Raw genomic sequence first — 14,029 nt, forward strand, 5'->3', positions numbered from 1 at the left:
GTAGAGTAGAGAGTAAGCATAGTGATATCGGGGTGAAAGTTTGGGTTGAGTTATGATCTAAAACACAGGTAAGTAAATTACAGAACTATCTCATGCAGCCCTTTCTAGCAGTGAGTCGAGCGAGTGAGAGCAATTCTAGTTGTGTAGCGCATGCAAGTGAGTCTCAGTGTTATCTCAGGGGGTACTTCAAGGTGTGAGTTAAAGTAGTATTCCAGAAGTGAATCAATCTAATGAGAACAATTCCTAAGCGTGTTAATAAATCCAGGTATCATCACAGCGTGCACCCTCTAGATTTGAATCAATGTAACACGACCAGTTCTAGGAGAACGGCGCAGGCAGGCGATGCAGGCTAGTAAATTCACAATACTATCACAGTGGGCACTTTCTAGGTAGACAGTAATAGCCACACTCTTTTGCATTTCAGCCCAAAGGCAGTAACAGCCTCTCTCTCTCTCACTTCCTGTAATGGTTGCTGGCCTTACCCGTTTTCCCAAATTAACATCCAGGCACCATACCCGACTACATTCACAAAAGCAAAACCCGGTGAATGGCATCACTGATGCCCTGCCCCATTCCCCAAGACCTCGCTCACCCGACTCAACCACTTTAAGATCAAAGAACAAACAAAAAAATGGCTGAGAGACACATGAACACGCAAACAAAAGAAACAGAGCAGTCTTTTTTTTGTTGCATGTACGAGGGTGTCACTCTTCACATCAGTGCAGAAGATACTGCTAACTGTGCGCCGGCCTTCAGTTCAGATCTGTCGCATATCCTTAGTTTCCGCCCACACCTTAATCTGATTGGCCACAAACGGTGTGCTTGTAGTCAATCACATAGAGGCGTGGGTGGATTTCCTTGGATTGCGGGAAACCCCAGAGACTCAACGCTCTTCCCGGAGAAGAGCATAAAAACCCAGAGTTTCTAGGGTAAACCGAGAGACTAGGCAGGATTGCCAGGCACTGCTTATTTCGTTTTCGCTCGTTTCCATTTAATTTTCAATGAAATTCCCTGTTAAGTAATTCTCAAAATGTTATATTTTGAAGTGAAACAATATATAATTACACATCATTCATGGAAAACCGTTCTCACATGAATTATCGTGTGATCTCGGAAAGCGGAAGCATTCTGAAGTAAGCCGTAGTTAATGTTTGCAGACGCTTTTCCTTTTATTTTTTTATTTATAGTACCTTATTTTCGCACCCTTTAGATCAGCATTGTTTGCAGTAATGTGTTCCCAATTTTCAATGCAGTTTCGACTTTTTCAGAAAAACGAAGAAATTCACTTTGTTCTTTTCTGCTGAAGACATTTAGGATTTGTTTATTTCACGTAGATTCGAAAAAAAATTCTGGGGGGTTCTTTGTATGTAACTTCTTTTAATTCTTTATAAATTCATTGGCAATAAAATGACAGGACCTCTTAGAAATTTGGTAAGATTCTTGAATGATGATAGCCTAGAAGGGGGGAAAGGGAAACAGAAGATTCAAATATGTGGGGAGAGGGCCGTACCATAACTGAGAACTCTTAGGTGTAAGTAGTAATATAATTATATGCACACTTGGTAAATATTACATGTTAAAAAAATATATTACATGTCCAAGGTACACATGCCATGAAAAAAGTAAGTGCATTCAGTACATATGATGCTAAAAGAAGTAGTTACAAAGTTTTTATAACTGTGCCAAATCACCACTGAAGAAGGCTCAGAGGCCCTTGTCATCTCCTTTAGTGCAAAATGTTTAAGGACAAGAGCAGGTCTATAGCTCAGCAGTGTTCAAGCTTTTGAGCCTTCCACAGTGCCAAGGTGTGATTGTGAGCCTTGACATGTTGAAACCAAGACCAATAAAGCTGGAGAGCAAAGCAATTCAAGTTACTCCGCTAGGCCACGAATGGACACGAAGAACCAAGTTCTATAGACAGGAAAGTTGAGCGGACCATACGGCACTTTTAAATGAGGGTCGGTTTGGAATCATGGCTTTTTGGGGGCGTGGCTACGAAGCCATGTGAGCGGACGTGCTTCTCGTCGGGCTCGTGGTGATCCTACAATGATCCTGGAATAAAGTGCAGTTGCACTGGACTGGCGGGCGCAGAAACATAAGCATCTGCTTATGAATATGCTGTGATCACTCAGTGCTCGTGTTGAGTGGGCGCGACACCAGGAAATGCTGCTGGAGGCGCGCGGAGTCTGGTTGACACGGAGGACGAGAAACACAAGATGGTGACCCGCCGTGGTGGAGAAGAAGTCACCGCCGAAGCATCGGCGGCGCGAGCCGGGAGATGGACTGGAGTGCTTGTAGAGGTGTGAGGGCGCACACAGGGGTGTCGCTGGAGTGCCCAGGAGCTGGGAGCTGCCCGTTGCCTAGAATTGTGAGAGAAATCCCTGCGGGCAGAGAGACACAGAGAGGCTGCAGGCGCTAGGACCGCGCGGGAGCCAAGAAGACAAAGCGATCCCCGCAGCCCGACAGCAGGAGCACCCCGCGGCAACCGGAGGGCGAGGAAGAGAGGCGGCCCCGAGAGGACTGCCAGGGGCTGGAGCGGAGGCGCCGAGACTGAGGCGCCCGCTCGCGAGTTCCCCCCGACCCGCGTGGGCGTGGACAAAATAAGCCGTGGACTGGCGGCTGGAGAAAGGAGCGGCTGCAGCGCCGCATGTATAAAGCGAATGAGAAGAGAGATCCCGGCGTTCAGGAGCAGCAGCCTCTAGAAGACAGCCGTGTTGAAGGCTGAGTTGACCGTTTCAGAGGAGCAGCAACCTCCAGTCGACAGCTGTGTTGAAGGCTGAAGTTACTGTTGCCATAGAAAAGGAGTTCTCGCTCAAAGAGAGAGAAACGCAGTCGCGCACTGAATCAGCTGTGCGCAGAGCTTCATTGAGGTGTCCCGGTCTCCCGTGACTCTTCACAAAGAACGAACATTGCGAGAAATCCTCAGAGAGACGACCCAGTCTCCTGTGATACTTTAAAAAGGACTAACAGTACGAAAAACCTCGGAGAGACGGCCCGGTCTCCTGTGACACTTCAAAGAGAACGAACAGTGCAAAAACCCTTAAAAAGTCGCCCCGGTCTCCCGTGACACTTCAAAGAGAACGAACAGTGTGAAAAGCCTCAGAGTAATACGCCCCGGTCTCCTGTGACATTTGTAAGAAAATAAACATTATGAAAAGCCTCAGAGAGACGCCCGGTCTCTGGAGCGGGGACAAGACAACAGCGGGATGGCAATTGTGCACTGAACGCCCGCACAAGCAAGTTGGCACGCATTGAGGTGTGCTGCACTCAGGAAGTAGCTAATTGACACCATTTTGCCCTGTGCCGCAATACCTCTTGGCACACACATGGGCTATCGGCTGGTGTGGACCCTGGGGGCACCACAATGTGCCTATTGGATCTGCAGCCCAATCATATAGCCAAAGGGCTATGAGTCAGCTATAGGGTGCGCCTTGCATAGGGCGGACATTGGGACTGAATAGAGGCGGCGGGGCCCATGTGGGTGGCCTGACGATCAACACTGGGGCACACAAGTGTGACAGTTACCCATCAGGGGCACAGACACGGCCTAAGGGACACCCCCGGGGAAGTATAAAGGAACAGTAGAGGGGGCTCTTGTGATCAAGCGGGAGCGCATAACCCTCTGCTGTGATTGGGAGCGGGACCCGGAATTTCTCTGAGGTGTCCCCCCTAAACACGTGAAACTGTAGCGGGTTACACCTGTTGGAACTGCGGTCCACAAGTGGCAGGGCTGCCTATGTCCTTTAGTGGTAGCGCCATGTCAAATAAGCCTCCGAGAACAAAGGCGAAGCAGCCTACGCTGGATGAATATGCCAGGACCCCGCCGGGCCCTGAGGGGGCCAGAAGTAAAGACAAGCCCCCCGTGTGTGGCATCGCGGTCACGAGTGCGAATCAGGAGGTCCTGGCTGCGATCGCAGATCTTAAGTTGGCCTGGGAGACGAAGCTGGAACTGGCTGTGACTGAATTGAAGACAGCACTGGACCGCAAGGTAGGAGAGGTTCAGGAAGAGGTGACAGGACGTCCGGTCCCTGGCGGAACGCACGGATAACCTAGAGAAAGAGGTGGGCCCTAACACGGCGGATTGTGCATCGCACAAGTCTGAACTACATGCCCTGGTGCAGCGGGTGGGCAATTTGGAGAACAGGGCGGAGGAAGCAGAAGGACGCGCCCAAAGAAATAACATTTGCATTGTGGGTATACCGGAGGGTGCAGAAGGGCACAACCCCACGGAGTTCATCGAATCCATGTTGCTGCAGGAAATACCTGGAGGGGTGCTGTCTCAAGGATTCGCGGTTGAGAGGGCGCACAGGGCTCTGATGAGGAAGCCGCTGCCAGGTAACCCGCCTAGGCCAGTGATTGCCAAGATCCTTAACTATCGGGACAGGGAAAGGATACTGGAGCACTTCCGCAAGAGAGGGACAATCCAAAGAGGAGCGGCAAATATAACGGCCTACCCGGACTATACCCTGATGGTGCAGTGAAGTCGGATGAATTTTGGAGTGGTCAAGAGGAGATTGCGAGAAGCGGGCCATAAATACATGCTGCTTTACCTGGCGAAATTGAAAGTCTTTTATAAGAACAGAATTTTATTTTTTGATTCCCCGAATGATGCCATGGGATGGCTTGATATGGTAGGAAGCCCGCAGGAGTCGGACGTCCAGGCGAAAGGAGGAGATGGCGCAGATAAGTAATCAGCAACGGGCGCACCTGCACTGAGGGCAGCATGGAACTATGGGACTAGATTATAGTCAGTGATGTGGCCCGGCGGCCGGTAAAACCTGAGGCCATAGAAAATAAGTCTGAGCACTGTGATTGTTGCTTTATTAAGAGCCTGGCAGAGTTACTCTGCATATCCCCATTTAGAGATTAGTTAGGTCACCAATAGTGTGGTGACACCCTGCTGGGGTCTTGACCTAGGGTTCCAGGGGAGGTCCAAACGCGGGGGAGCATGAGATCCAGGGATGGATCTGGGCATTTTTTGGGGCGAGGTGGGGCGGGGGGAGGAGGGAGGTTGTGTGCAGTGGTTTGGTATATTTGGGTTAAGGGAGGGGACAAGGAGTTTTGGGCGTTCAAGTTTAAACATGAGCCTTTGGGAAGAACTAAAACCAGGAGTCTGTTTGGTGTGGGAGGGTGAGCTAACTAGAAGGGGGAAGGGGAAACTACGGATGAACCATGGGGGACCTTAAGATATTAACTTGGAATGTGAGAGGGCTCAACAGTTATTTGAAGCGAAATAAGGTCATGCTATATTTGAAGCGACATAAAATAGACGTCGCTCTGTTACAGGAGACGCACCCAACCCAAGAGAAAGTGGAGCTTGTGGGGAGGAAATGGAGAGGAACTGTGGTGGGTACATCGTACTCTGCCTATGCAAGGGGGGTTCTGGTCTGGGTGGCTCCGCATGTCCCATTTAAGCTGATGGAAGAAGAGGTGGATGAGGATGGGAGGTTGGTTATGTTGAGGGGGCTGATAGAGAACAAAGAAGTGTGCATTGTTAATACATATGCCCCTAACCAAAATACGGCGGCATACTTTAGGACGCTGTGTACCAAATTGAGTGCGTGTGTGGGCGGTGCGATGATCTGGGGGGGGGATTTTAATTGTGTATTGAATCCTAGGGTAGATAGGTCGGATGATAGGATGGACAGGCCCAACCCGGCGGCTAAAGTATTGCAGGCGCTGCTGGCCGACTTTGGCCTGGTAGATGTGTGGAGAATGAGACACCCTGGTGAGAGGCAATACTCGCACTATTCGGCTCCGCATCAACTGCACACGAGGCTTGATTATATCTTTGCCACTCCAGACGTAGTCACTGAGAGCACCCATATAGATTATAAAGCGAGAGTCCTATCGGATCACTCGCCTTTGGTCCTAGGGTGGCAGTATTGCCCCCCGAGGGCGCGAATACCGACGTGGCGCCTCCGAGTGGAGGCGCTTAAAGACCCAGTTTTCAGAGAGGATATGAGAGAGGAGATTGTTGCCTATTTTGAGGTGAATACTGGGAGCGTAAAGTCTGCGGGTACTTTATGGGAGGCTTTCAAGGTTGTGATGCGGGGGGTTGCCATTGCGAAGTCGAAGGGACTGATGGGTGGAGTTCTCGCTGACCTGCATAAAGCCAAAATCGAGCTGGAAAGAGAGTTGGGAGGGGGCGCGGCTGATACAGAAGTAGTGCTCAGATTGCAGCAGCAGTGCGCGGAATACTGGGATAGGCTCTGTAACCTTAATTACAAAAATTATGTAGAGAGGCAGCATGCAGGGGGAGATAAAACGGGCCGGCTCCTAGCGTGGTTGTATAAGAGCGAAACCCCTAGATCCCCGATTCGGACAGTGACCAATGCAGAGGGCTTCACGGTAGACACCCAAGAAGGCGTTAATAGGGCATTTGCTGAATATTATAAGGTGCTGTATGAGGATGAAGAGGGGGGCAGCAATGAGGAGATAAATGAGGTACTGGAAGATATAGGCCTGCCCCAAGTTAGCGACGAGGAGAGAGAAGAGCTGGATGCACCGATTACTTTGGAGGAACTTAAGGGGGTCATAAGGCAGTTACCCACTAGCAAGGCTCTAGGTGCAGACGGGTTCCCCAGCAAATTCTATAAGGTGTACGGGGAGGAGGTGCTCCCCCTCATGCTGGAAATGCTCAGCGAGGCGTTGGAGGTGGGACGGTTGCCGGAATCACTTAGGGAGGCGATTATAATACAGCTCCCCAAGCCCAATAAATTGGGACATGATTGCGGCTCCTACAGGCCCTTGTCGATGTTGAACCAGGACAGTAAGATACTGACGGCTGTCCTGGCCAACAGAATGCGAAAAGTAATCGGCAAGTTAATTCACCCAGACCAGACGGGCTATGTCCCGAGCAGGAACATCACCCACAATCACAGACGGCTCCATCGAGTGGTCGAATGGGGGTGCAATAACGATGGCGAAACGGCGATTGTGGCACTGGACGCAGTTAAGGCGTTCGACTCGGTTAAGTGGCCATGGTTGCTGGCAGCCCTAGCAGGATATGGAGTGGGGCCAGGCTATATCAGATGGGCTAAGATACTATACAATGAACCGCTGGCTAGAGTTCAAATGGGTTCGGTGGTGTCTGAAAGGTGGCAGCTGGGCAGAGGCACTAGACAGGGGTGTCCCTGGTCCCCGATGCTTTATATTTTAGCCCTGGAGCCCTTAGCAATCTATCTTAGGCAACAATATGACCCAATCGGTATAGAGGTGAGAGGGGAACGACACTTTATATCCTTGTATGCAGATGATATGTTACTATATCTGAAATACCCGGAAGAAAATCTTCAATATGTTTTGGAGGTAATGGCGAGGTATGCCAGGCTGTCCGATATAGCGGTGAACCCCCAGAAATCTAGTATATTCCCGCTGGGTAGCTATGTGGGAATTCAGGCAGAAGGGTTGCCGGTGTTGCAGGTCCCGTGGGCAGTGAGCTCTTTTCGCTACCTGGGAATAGATGTGTATGACACGGTAGAGGAGGAACATAGGCGCAACACGGAAATAGCTATTGGGAAAATCGGGAAATGCATGAGGTTCTGGGAGAGGTTGCCTCTGGCGATGATGGGCCGAGGTGCTATGCTTAAGATGGTGGTTTTACCTAGGCTGTTGCATTATTTTAACAATATCCCATACATGATACCTAAGAAGTTTTTTGTTAAGCTGCATAGTATGTGCAGGGACTTTTTGTAGCATGGTACCCGGAATAGAGTTGCATTATGGAAGCTGCAGAACTTCTACGAGAAAGGCGGTATTAAACTGCATAATTTTGAGGTTTACTATGTTGCGGCGCAACTGCAATACGTGGCTAAGTGGCTCTCGGATGACGAGACCCCTGAGCACAGGTTGTTTGGGAGGAACTGTACTCCTTTTTATTTGCGGGAAATGATCTGGGCGGCTAGCTCGGAAATGAAGGAGCGCCCTAGAATGCTGTTGCTCGGGCGGAATATGTGGCAGCAAGCCTGCCGGATGATGGGGGACCCTTTCCCATGTGTTCTGCAGATACCGTTGGTCGCACTGGTGGAGGGGGGCAGGCAGCTGAGAGTAATTATTAGGACCTACAGGGAATCAGTGGGACTGGTCACGCTGGGAGACATGTGGCGAGACGGGACTATTATGACCTTTGAAGGACTCGGGGGGGAGACGTATATGTCACTTATCATGTACTAGTGCAGAAGATTCGTAGTATGTGGCCTGAAATGTCGTTAGCTGAGGAACCGGATGCTACGGCGGGGGTAATATATGATATATCGGAGGGCGGGCATGAGGTCTCAAGGCTGTATGAGATGATGATGACCAAGGTGGGGAAGGACTTGGGGCACTTGAGATTAGAATGGGAAACAGAAATGGGAGCCCTGATTGAAGATGGGATGTGGGAACGGGCTTTGGGATATCATAAGAAGGTGTCGAGAAATGCCAGGTTTAAACAAATACAGCTATATGTTACGCACAGGGCATACATGACCCCTCTTAGAATATCGAAGTTCCGAAATTTCGGGCGCCAGGCGTGCCCTAAGTGTGACGATGAGAGCGCTGACATGATACATATGTTCTGGGCGTGCCCGGTAATCGGAAGCTACTGGGGCGAAGTGGCGCAGAGGTTAGCGTTAAAGGGGGTCATGCTCAAGATAGACTCGGCCTGGGCCTGCTTGTTGGGAGGGTATCCCAGAGCGAAGAAACTTAAACATGTAGAGAAATTGAAAGACTTGACATACGTGCTTGCGAAACGAAGGATTGCCATGGGATGGAAGGGGTGTCACAGGCCACGAGTGGAAGTCTGGTGGTGGGAACTACAAAAATGGGCGGAGGCTGAAACGGTGGTGTGGCAAGAGGCTAGTAGCAATACTGGGGATGAGGAAATGGGCTCCCTCATGGCGTGGAAACTATTGATAGCTGAATTGTTTGGAGCAGTATCGGATCCAGCTGAATCTGAAGGCAGCGATGCCCAGCCGCACGGAGCAGATACTGAAAGTGAAGAACACACAGGCTCATAAGGGGGGGTGGGATTGGGAGTGTAGTGTTTTAGGTTGTAAAATGTGTTTAAATTGAAACGTCATAAGCTTTACTGAATGCTGGTTGTTGGTTGTTTGGTTTTAATAAAAACATTTAAAAAAAAAAAAAAGAATCATGGCTTTTCTGGGAGCAAAGCACAAGGCCCAAACCAGTCATATGACATTCCGGTCAAGCTCCCACAACACAAGCTCAAAGTGATTGCTTTTGATGTGGTGGACAGATACCAGAGATTGGCCAGTTTCCCACAAACGGACAAAGGTCTTGCTAGTGTGGCAAATAAAAACATTACCTGAATGTTTGCAGATTCTAAGCCCTGCATAAGAGACAAGGTTCTGCAATGACAAAAGAGAAGAGCGGTTCAAGTGGAAATGCTCTCTGAAGAGCAGAGAAACACTTCCAAAGGGGATGAGGAAGTGTTTTTCATCTCTGTGGTTTCAGGAGCTAGTGGCAAACAGGTGTTTTCAGCCTTGCTGCCATTATAGGGGGGCGGGCTGACGACATTTGGAAGCTAGTGGGGTATCCCACGGTAAGAGATCAGAATACTACTCATAACGGGGGACAGCTATATGGAGAGCCCTCAGTGTGAAATATCCTGACTTGTCAGACATGAGCGCAATTATGACATGCAAAATGCATTATGATGAAGACCCATATTCAAGAGATTCAAGAAAAATGGCTGCTCGATACAAGTTAGCAGTGGGATAAAATGATATATTTTTTATGGTTACATGTGATTATAACAAATTAAACTGCAGAAAATGCTTTAATAACAAAAATGTTATGATGAAAAAAAAATATCAAATTATTTTTATTTTTTATTTTGGGGAGGTCTCCCCCAAACGCCATGTGTCCCTATGCTTTTAAGCCCACCCTAGCCCCCTCCCCATCCATTTTAACCCCTTACCCCATGCCCCATATACATTTTAAACAAAAATTGAATATTATTTTGTTATTATTGAATTTTTAGTAAAGTTATTCTGTTTTTTATTTGTTAAAATCCCTGCATACCATTTTTATCACATATTGTGTCAGGGATTGCCCGAGCTAGTGTAGAGACAGTTGAAAAAGATATTGTGAATGGAAGCGTAACCATGGCAAGAGATTCAGTTGATTATTTTATTTTATTTTTGCATTTATTTACAGTGCACATAACCCGCAGGGATCTAGGTGCTAGTTTCATTGTGTACGGTTATTTATAATGCGCTTGTTTTTTTATTTATTTTTTTATTTATTTGTTTTACAAGCACAGGTCCGGGATGCAAACCTGTGTTTGCTTAGCGTGGTGTTGCTACCAAGACCCACGAGTTGTCACAGAGCTATCCTCCCGTCAATGATGAATTATATTTCATCATTGTCGGCTAAGGCAAGAGAAAGCCAGAATAAAACGTACGGAAAGAAAGTTGGAGTAAGCAAAGTTAGTTCAGAAGAAATTATCAAAGATTTCAATGGAAGGAGCAGTATTGACCAGTTGAGAGGGAGTAAATGCATCTGATGTACAGCAGACACCACCAATAGGTAGTGGGAACGGCGCAGGGAGAGGAGGACACAATTATTGGCCATGGGGAAGATGGGCTGCACCCAGGGGTAAAGGATTCGGATTTCAGGCTCCACAGGGAACAGGATTCAACGGGGGATAACCTAGGTTTGGAGGACAGCCTCAACAGTGTTGAACATGTGGGAACATTGGGCACATTTCCCAAACATGTATAAGCAGGGGAGGGATGCAGCAAAATTGGAAAGACCCAAGAGGGGGTACAGCATATGCTGCACTGTATAGGGTAGAGCCACCTGAATATTATTCCCAGGATCACACGCAGTATCAGATACATGCACCACAAAAGCAACCTGCACCACAGGCAAGGCCAATGCAAGTGCAACAAGCACTGATGCATACACAACAAGCCCCCATGCAGACACAGCAAATGCATATGCAACCACAAGCGCCCATACAACAGAACACAATGACGTTGTGGAACACCCAGGTTAGGCAGTTTGACTGTGGTGGGAGGGATCCCTTTCACAGGTATAGGGATGAACTTATATCCACAATAGGACAGGCCACAGAAAGACCTGATGTGTTCAATCCTGTCAATTACACCAGACCCACAAGAGGAACTGAGGGTCGATCTAACCATAGGTGACAAAACATGTTCCTTTCCTGTAGGTACAGGGGCGACCAGATCCTGTGTTAGAGAGGGAAGATACTGAATGTCAGGTATTGCCATGAATTCACAATATTTTTCTGGGGTGACAAGTGTGGTTCCTTTTACTGATGACTTACCTATCCCTATAGGAGAACATGGCCTCTCCATGCCACTACTGTACTTCCACAAAACACCAGTTAACATACTGGGAAGAGATTTGATGTGCAAACTCAACATGACAATATCCTTCACTGATCAGGGACTAATATGTACCACCGCAGGGATTCACTATGTAAATGCACAAGAAGGTTTATCAGCATTCTATGGCTAAAAAGCACAGTAGGGCTTGCCACTAGACCCAGAAGTATTCCTTTATGGAATACACATAGTGTTAGCATGGCTTTCCAGAATAAGGGGAAACACTTTGCGGCTACCCACAGAGGTATCAGGTAATAATATCACCATATATGTGGTCGCCGTAAATAATATCGGCGGGAAAATGCCATGGTGATATTATTTAGGTGACCACAAAAGTGATGGGTGGAAGGTTTCGAATTAATCTAAACCACTGGCAATTGCTCTGGGCCAACCTTCCACACCACCGTTTTTTAGCCCTTCTGTAATGGCTTGGCAGGCTGAAAAACGATGGTCTGGAGGGTTGCCCAGAGCTTTGCCCGTGGTTATGATTAATTCAAAACCTTCCAGCCATCACCTTTCTGTTTTGATATTATTTAGGTGACCATATATATAGGGACAGGGGCAAAAAAAATCAAAAAAAAAAATCTGGGGGTTGCGGGGGTGTCCCCCGCATGTTCCATGCAATAATGTTGCCACAAAAAACTGCCATTTTTCGGCGAGACTTTTGTATGGAAAGATTTTTGTGGTGACATTATTACATGGAACCCCCACAGAATGTTTGTTTAGACCAGAAGTACCCATGTATGAGGAAGAAGGGCAAGAATGGAGCTAGAAGCAGTAATAGTGAGAGAAGACAGGGTGATTCTTCATGGGATTGATGACGAGGGTCACAGACTGACAAACTTGACTAGTGAATACTTGTTTACAGATTATGATGCAGATAATGAAATAGTATTTTTCATATGCCTTACCTATTGGTTGAGAATTGAGAGCAGAGAAGTGCCTCCGGGAATATTTACACAGGTACTGAGCATACTGTGGACAAATGGAGTAGTAATGACAGCAGACCTCACAAACAAAAACACAGGGACACAAACCACTAGCATTTTACAGCTGGATCTTAGATCCAGTCAAGAGAGGTCATTATCCTTGTGAACAATCACTGGTGGCAGCAGCCTTTGCAATTGAGAAATCTTCCAGTATTGCGATGGGCTGTACAGTAACATTATATGTAGAGCATGCACTGTTTGCTATCCTTCAAAAGCCAAAAAGCCCATTAACCACACAAAGAGCCTCTGGCTATGGGTAATCATATCAAATCCAGCAATCAAAATTGTTCAGTTCAGAATAGTGGACCCAGCCAGATGTATTGCTCAGCCAGTGTAGGGGGAGTACATGCATGACTGCACCAAGTATACTGAATATCACAGTGACATACCATATGTCAAAGAAAGTGCCCTAGGAGTGAGGTTGAGTCCTCTTCATTGACAGGCCATCAATGATTGACCAGAGCACAGCAGAAAGGCACACAGGGACCGCAGTGGTAAAAGTAAAACTGAATGGCAACTTTGAGCCAGTGGCAAGTTCGAGATTGCCTTTGCATTCTTCAGCACAAGCAGCAGAATTGTTAGTGTTTATTCTAGCGCTTGAAATACATGAGGACGAGAGAGTAACAATGTATTCTGACTCTGCCTACGTGACATCAACAGTGCACACAGGATTGTCACGTTGGAAGAGGCGGGGCTTCTTACACGCTAGCGGCATCCAGTGCAACATGCTCCACTATTGGACACACTACAACTCCCATCAGCCATTGCCATGGTGAAGTGCGCAGCCCACACTAAAACTACAGTTTTAGTCTCCTGCGGCAACGAGGCCCTGACCTAGAAGCCAAAAAAGCAGCATATTTCCCTGAAGTATCAGTTTGACATTGCTCCAAATAAACACACACAAACCCGAAACATGACAAGGAAAGAAGGCTTTAATGTGCTGCCATAGCCCAGATTATTTGATTGCAAGGATGAGCCCCAGCGTAGGAGCAGGCCTCGTGGAAGAAAAGTGGGTGCTCATTGTCCCCCACAGACACAACGTGGTTGCAGGACACCACTGGAAAACCAGTTATGCCCCTTGGATTACGTAATGTAGCATTAGATCAAGTACATCACCCAGCACATGCAACACAAGAGAGTCTTGCAGCTTTGATATCAGAAGAATGGCTTGCACCTAATTTGGCAGTGCATGTTGCCACCTTTATTGTAAATTGTTTGTTCTATCAACAGTAGACTGCAGGGCACACGCTGTGAATGGTGTGAGAATCAAACCCCTGTCCTACTGGACCCTTCCAGCATATGCATATCAACTATGCAGATATGCTCCAAGCTTGTAATGCTTACAGTTATGTGCTAGTAGCCGTATGTCCTTTGTCTCAATGGCTCGAGGCCGGTCCATGCACACATCCTGATGTCACATGTGCTATGAAGTTCCTCTTATGTGTAGTCTTCCCGAGGTGGGGAGTGTATCGAGTGCTCAGGTCTGACAGTGGACCACATTTTGTAAATGAAGTTTTTGAGCACATTAGAATCCTGCTGGGTATTAAATACAAATTCTCTTCTGTTTATCACCCACAAGCAAACAATATATGTGAGCGCCTCAATGGCTTTCTCAAAGAATGCATTGCCAAGCTAAAAGTGCCTCTGAAACCGTATGGCTCTATTGCCTACTTTTGGCCC

This window comes from Ambystoma mexicanum, chromosome 11, assembly GCF_040938575.1.
Source record: "Ambystoma mexicanum isolate Mex_15411 chromosome 11, UKY_AmexF1_1, whole genome shotgun sequence".
Classification (NCBI taxonomy): Eukaryota; Metazoa; Chordata; class Amphibia; order Caudata; family Ambystomatidae; genus Ambystoma; species Ambystoma mexicanum.